The sequence below is a fragment of the Nycticebus coucang genome, chromosome X (genome assembly GCF_027406575.1).
Source record: "Nycticebus coucang isolate mNycCou1 chromosome X, mNycCou1.pri, whole genome shotgun sequence".
Classification (NCBI taxonomy): Eukaryota; Metazoa; Chordata; class Mammalia; order Primates; family Lorisidae; genus Nycticebus; species Nycticebus coucang.
Genome location: NC_069804.1, coordinates 177,218,489 through 177,225,918, shown reverse-complemented (window position 1 = coordinate 177,225,918; position 7,430 = coordinate 177,218,489).

The window sequence follows — 7,430 nt, the reverse complement described above, 5'->3', positions numbered from 1 at the left end:
TTCATGATCATATTCAGTCTTGTAGCTTTAAGTGTGGCTAAATATTGATGATTATCAAATATATATCTCATTCATAGAAGCCTCCTCTGCAGTGAAAATTTATGAAAATTCTTGGATAAATCATGACCCCTTCAGGGGCACAGAGAGATAGCAGCGGACTTGAAGACCCTGAGGCAAGGATGGAGGCAGTGAAGAAGTGTCAAGTACAAGTACTTGTGTATGGGCAGAGGCTGACCAAGTCAAGGCTGCTGTGGTGATAGTTTGCAGACAAAGAAGGCCTGCCCCAAATTTGGGGGGGGAGTTATTTGGTTTTGTTACCTTGGGAGAGCTCAGATGAGCGAGCAAGTGACTTTGAACAGCACCCAGGGACTAGGACTGAGCCACTGAGTGGAGAGAAGCTTTCATTGTTTGATTGCAGGCCCAGTGCAGCCATTGTGGGAAGGCTCCCTTGAAGGCTTGGTCCTCAGGATCCTAGTGTGAAGCTAGTTCTGGCATACACAATAAGTGGGGCAGCCACTTCTGGGGAGATTTGAGTGACACAAACTTTCCTGGGAAAGACACTGTGTAGCCAGAGGCACAGTTTGGAAAGGTTGAGGTTTATTTATTAAGCAAGCTGAGGAGAGCTTCAGGATCCAAACCCTGAGGGAATTGAGGCAAAATAAGTCAGGAAGATGGGACACGGTCTCCTTGGCAAAGCAGAGGCTTCCAGTCTCCATCTTATACAGTTGGATGAACATTGTGACTAACAGCTCATACCCCAGAGGATCACCTTCTTCCCAGGCAAAATACAACAAAATATATATAATTTTTTTCCCTTTAAAATTTTTTTCAACTTTTTTCCCCATGAATTTTCCCTCTCCCTTTATTTCTTCTTTTTTTTTTTTGAGTAATTATAAATTTTCATTGTTCCCCTTTTTAATAATAAGAGTGCCATTTTTGCTAGTTTTTCTTTCCCTGTTATTCTTTTTTCTTCCAATTTTACCCCTTAAGGTTTTTGTTTTGTTTTGTTTTGTTTTGTTTTGATTGATAGTATTTTTCTTTTCCTTCCCTATTTGGTGGAGGTGGAGTCTTGTGTCTGTCTACTCAGGCTGGCAAAGAGCTTCAGATGTCCAAGGACCCACCCAAGCCACCCTCCAGAGGCCGAGATTTGTGGATGTGGGTCAAAGGACCCTACTCTACTCCACTATTGCTCCTGTCTATCTCTTTCTGTTCTGGTATTCTTTTTGTCAATCTTCCCTTTTACTTCCCCCTTTCCTTTCTCTTTTCTATTCTTTTATCTTTTATGCCTTCTTGTTCTTCACTCTTCTCTTTCTTTTAAGCATATACCAAAAGGACATTTCAACACCTTAGGTCAGAGTCATGGTAACTTAAAGAGTAGAAGGAAGTGTAAAGAAAAAGTAGGGCAAGGAAACACACACACACACACACACGCGCACAAAGTCAAGAGGAATAAACAGAGAAAAATCCTACCAACATGATAAACCAGAACAGAGCAACCCCGGTCAAGGGATCATGAAATAGCTACTTCAGAGGATTCCAACTATAAAGAAATGTTAGAAATGACAGAACAGGAATTTAAAATATGGATGGTAAAGCGAAAGAAGGAAATTTCCAACAAAGTGAAAAATAACAAAAAGAAAATCCAAAAACAGAATCAAATAAGACACGAATGATATGAAGAATATAGAAAGTATATAGGAGAGCATAAGGAATTGAAGCAGTCAAACAGATAATTTATTGAAAGTATCAGTAACAGGGCGGCACCTGTGGCTCAGTCAGTAGGGTGCCGGCCCCATATACCGAGGGTGGTGGGTTCAAACCCGGCCCCGGCCAAAACTGCAACCAAAAAATAGCCGGGCGTTGTGGCAGGCGCCTGTAGTCCCAGCTACTTGGGAGGCTGAGGCAAGAGAATCACTTGGGTCCAGGAGTTGGAGGTTGCTGTGAGCTGGGTGAGGCCACGGCACTCTACCAAGGGCCATAAAGTGAGAATCTGTCTCTACAAAAAAAAAAGAGAAAGTATCAGTAACAGATTAGACAACACAGAAGAAAGAATCTCAGAGCTAGAGGATAAAGCTCTTGATCTAACACAGGCAGTGAAAGGGACAGAAAAAAAAAGAGAGAGAAAGCAGAAAATTCATTAAGAAATTATGGGACTTCATGAAGCATTCAAATATAAGACTTATAGGATCCCAGAAGGGGAAGAAGAATGCCCAAGAGGAATGGAGGCCAAACTATCCTATTGATGAGGATATCATAAATGAAAATTTCCCAAGTATAAACAAAAATTCTGAAAATCCCTTTCAGTGGGACATTGAATCTAGGTTGTCTCAACTCAGAGCTTCTCTGAGACACATTGCATCAACCTATCCAAAGTCAAGACAAAAGAGAAGATTCTGCAAGCAGTATGGAGAAAGTACCAGTTGACCTACAGAGGCAAATCCATCAGGTTGAACATGGACTTCCCAAATGAAACTTTCAAGCCAGAAGAGAAAGCTCATCTAGTCTTAATCTACTTAAACAAAATCAATTTTCAGCCCAGAATACTACATCCTGCTTAGCTAAGCTTTAAAATTGATAGAGAAATCAAATCATTTCCTGATATGCAAACACTGAGGAGGTTTTCCACAACAACATGAGCTCTACATGAAATATTTAGACCTATTCTACATACTAACCATCATAACGAACTACCAGCAAGCTAATCACCCAAAAACTAAAGAACTAAACCTAACTTCAACAATATTGTAAAAGATAAAACTTGGCAATAGACTTTCACAAAATAAGATGAATGGAACTCCACCAGACTTATCACTTCTCTCAATGAATGTTTATGTCGAGGAGGAGGCAGAGCAAGATGGCAGCTGAGTAACAGCTTCCTTGCATCTGGGCACCGTGAGTCTGGGGAGATAGGACTCCAGGCATCTCTGGCTAGTGGGATTTCCCTATCATCACCCCTGAGAGGATACAGGGAGTCAGCGAGAGACTTCTGGACCCCAAGAGGAGGACTAAAACAGTGGAAAACCAGCAAGTGGTCGCGTGTGTGCAGTCCGTCTAAACCCGCCTGCAACTGTAAGTTCAGTAGCAGCGAGACTGCAAACCAGAAAGGCCTTACCTGTGAACTGTTTTGGTGTCTTTGGACTTGGCACTCAGCTGAACTGCCTTGGGGAGAGCCTGAGCGGGAGTGCAGAGAATTTTGGCCTTTGTCTAGGGCCCCAGTCTGAGCCGCTGAGCCAGACGGAGCTAATAGTGTTTGGCTCTGGGTCACAGGCAGCCATTGTGAGCAATCTGCCCCGGCAAGCTCTGCCCTCAGGGTCGCAGAGCTAGAATCGGGTGGGAACCGGTAACCCAGCGACCAAGTAGCCTAAGGGCGAGGTCTGAGTTGCCTTGCAGCCCTAACCCTCGGGGGCAGAGGGAGACCAGTTTTGGCACACAGGGTAAGTGGATAGCCACTTCAGCAGTGATTCTAGCGACAAGCACTTTCCTGGGAAAGCTTCTGCTTAGCAAGTTTACAAGTTCAAAGTGTCTTTTAAGTGGGTTGAAGAGAGATTTAGGGTGTCTACCTGCTGGGGTTTGAGAAACTAGCAGCCTCCAGTCGTATCAGAACTGTGATTAACATCTCGTACCCCAGAAGACCACGTGTTGCCCAGATAATATTCAATAACATATACATACTGCTTTGTTTTTGCTTGTGTTTTTTTTTTTTTTTTTTTTTTGGTTTGGTTGTTTTTTTTGTTTATTTTGATGTTGCTGATTGTTGTTTTGTTTTTTAAGTTCAACCTTTTCCATACAGATCCTTTTTCTTTCTCAATTTTTCTAGTTTAATTATACTTTCCCATTGCTGCCTATTTCAATAATTAGAACTTCATTTTTGTTAGTGTTTCTAAAGCTGTTATTTGGTTTTCCACCCAATTTTATCCCGTAATGTTTTCTGTTTGCTTGTTTTGGTTTGATTTATACCATTTTTGTCTTTCATCTCTACTTGGTGGAGGTGGGGTACTGTGTCTGATCAGGTTAGCAAAGAGCTGCTGACCTCAAGGGAACCACCCAACTGGGCACCCCGAGAAGGTGTTTTTTTTTAAGGTTGTATCAAAGTACCGTACTGTACACCTATATTGCTCTGTCTCCCTCTTTCTGTGCCTCTTTTCTTTTTGTCAATATTCCTTTTACCCACCCCCTCTCCTTTCTCTATTTTTCTTTATTATTTCTTGTCACACGGTCCTCCTTTCTTTCATCCCTTTTTTGCTCTTCAACCTTCTCACCCTTCTGGTCCTGTAACACTTAGTCCACAGGCACGAGTGCAAGAGGAAGTGAAAGGAAAATTAGGGCAAGGAAACAGATAAAAGAAATCACCCATGAGGAAGAATCAGCAGAAAACCCCAGGCAACATGAAGAACCAGTCCAGAACAACCCCGCCAAGGGACCATGAGGTAGCTACTGCAGAGGATTCCACCTATAAAGACATGTTAGGAATGACAGAAAGGGAACTTAGAATACACATGTTGAAAACAATGAAAGAAAAGATGGAAACAATGAAGGAAACTGCTAATAAAGTGGAAAATAACCAAAAGGAATTTCAAAACACAATCAAATAAGAGATGAATGATATGAAGAATATAAAAAGGATATAGCAGAGCTGAAGGAACTGAAACAGTCAATTAGGGAACTTAAAGATGCAATGGAAAGTATCAGCAACAGGTTAGACCATGCAGAAGAAAGAATTTCAGAGATAGAAGACAAAGTTTTCGAGATAACTCAGATGGCAAAAGAGGCAGAAAAGAAGAGAGAGAAAGCAGAACGTTCACTGTCAGAATTATGGGACTTTATGAAGCGTTCCAACATATGAGTTATAGGAATTCCAGAAGGGGTAGAAGAATGCCCCAGAGGAATGGAAGCCATACTAGAGAATATTATAAAAGAAAATTTCCCAAATATCACCAAAGATTCTGACACACTGTTTTCAGAGGGCTATCGGACCCCAGGTCGCCTCAACTCTAACTGAGCTTCTCCAAGACACATTGTGATGAACCTGTCCAAAGTCAAGACAAAAGAAAAGATTCTGCAAGCTGCCAGGAGTAAGCGCCAGTTGACCTACACGGGCAAATCCATCAGAGTGACCACAGACTTCTCTAATGAAACTTTCCAAGCAAGAAGACAATGGTCATCTACCTTTAATCTACTTAAACAGAACAATTTCCAGCCCAGAATTCTGTACCCTGCTAAGCTAAGCTTCAAAATTGACAGAGAAATCAAATCATTCACGGATATAAAAACATTGAGGAAATTCGCCACAACAAGACCAGCTCTACAGGAAATACTTCAACCTGTTCTGCACACTGACCACCACAATGGATCAGCAGCAAAGTAAGAACTCAGAAATTAAAGGACAGAACCTAACCTCCACACTGATGCAAAAGATAAAACTAAGCAATGGACTCTCACCAAATAAGATGAATAGAATACTACCACACTTATCAATTATCTCAATAAATGTTAATGGCTTGAATTCCCCACTGAAGAGACATAGACTGGTCGACTGGATTAAAAAAACACAAGCCACCATTTGCTGTCTGCAAGAAACACACCTGGCTTCAAAAGACAAATTAAAGCTCCGAGTCAAGGGTTGGAAGACAATTTTTCAGGCAAATGGACTTCAGAAGAAAAGAGGAGTTGCAATCTTATTTTCAGATACATGTGGATTTAAAGCAACTAAAGTCAAAAAAGACAAAGATGGTTACTTTATATTGGTCAAGGGAAAACTACAACAAGAAGACATTTCAATTCTAAATATCTATGCACCCAATTTAAAGGGTCCCAGATTCTTGAAACAGACCTTGCTCAGTCTGAGCAATATGATATCTGATAATACCAGAATAACAGGGGACCTTAACACTCCTCTTACAGAGCTGGACAGATCCTCTAAACAGAAATTAAACAAGGATATAAGAGATTTAAATGAGACCCTAGAACAACTGTGCTTGATAGACGCATATAGAACACTCCATCCCAAAGATAAAGAATATACATTCTTCTCATCACCCCATGGAACATTCTCCAAAATTGATCATATCCTGGGACACAAAACAAATATCAACAGAATGAAAAGAATTGAAATTTTACCTTCTATCTTCTCAGACCATAAGGCACTAAAGGTGGAACTCAACTCTAACAAAAATGCTCGACCCCACCCAAAGGCATGGAAATGAAACAATCTTCTGTTGAATAAAAGATGGGACCAGGAAGAAATAAAACAGGAAATCATTAACTTCCTTGAGCATAACAGCAATGAAGACACAAGCTACGAAAACCTGTGGGATCCTGCAAAAGCAGTTTTGAGAGGAAAATTCATCGCTTTAGATGCCTACATTCGAAAAACAGAAAGAGAGCACATCAACAATCTCACAAGAGATCTTATGGAATTGGAAAAAGAAGAACAATCTAAGCCTAAACTCAGTAGAAGAAAAGAAATATCCAAAATCAAATCAGAGATCAATGAAATTGAAAACAAGAGAATCATTCAGAAAATTAATGAAACAAGGAGTTGGTTTTTGAAAAAATAAATAAAATAGATAAACCATTGGCCAGACTAACGAGGAATAGAAAAGTAAAATCTCTGGTAACCTCAATCAGAAATGATAAAGGGGAAATAACAACTGATCCCACAGAGATACAAGAGATCATCTCTGAATACTACCAGAAACTCTATGCCCAGAAATTTGACAATGTGAAAGCAATGGATCAATATTTGGAATCACACCCTCCCCCTAGACTCAGCCAGGAAGAAATAGAGCTCCTGAACAGACCAATTTCAAGCACTGAGATCAAAGAAACAATACAAAATCTTCCAACCAAAAAATGCCCTGGTCCAGATGGCTTCACTCCAGAATTCTATCAAACCTTCAAGGAAGAGCTTATTCCTGTACTGCAGAAATTATTCCAAAAAATTGAGGAAGAAGGAATCTTCCCCAACACATTCTATGAAGCAAACATCACCCTGATACCAAAACCAGGAAAAGACCCAAACAAAAAGGAGAATTTCAGACCAATCTCACTCATGAATATAGATGCAAAAATTCTCAACAAAATCCTAGCCAATAGATTACAGCTTATCATCAAAAAAGTCATTCATCATGATCAAGTAGGCTTCATCCCAGGGATGCAAGGCTGGTTTAACATACGCAAGTCTATAAACGTTATCCACCATATTAACAGAGGCAAAAATAAAGATCACATGATCCTCTCAATAGATGCAGAAAAAGCATTTGATAAAATCCAGCATCCTTTTCTAATTAGAACACTGAAGAGTATAGGCATAGGTGGCACATTCCTAAAACTGATTGAAGCTATCTATGACAAACCCACAGCCAATATTTTACTGAATGGAGTAAAACTGAAAGCTTTTCCTCTTAGAACTGGAACCAGACAAGGTTGTC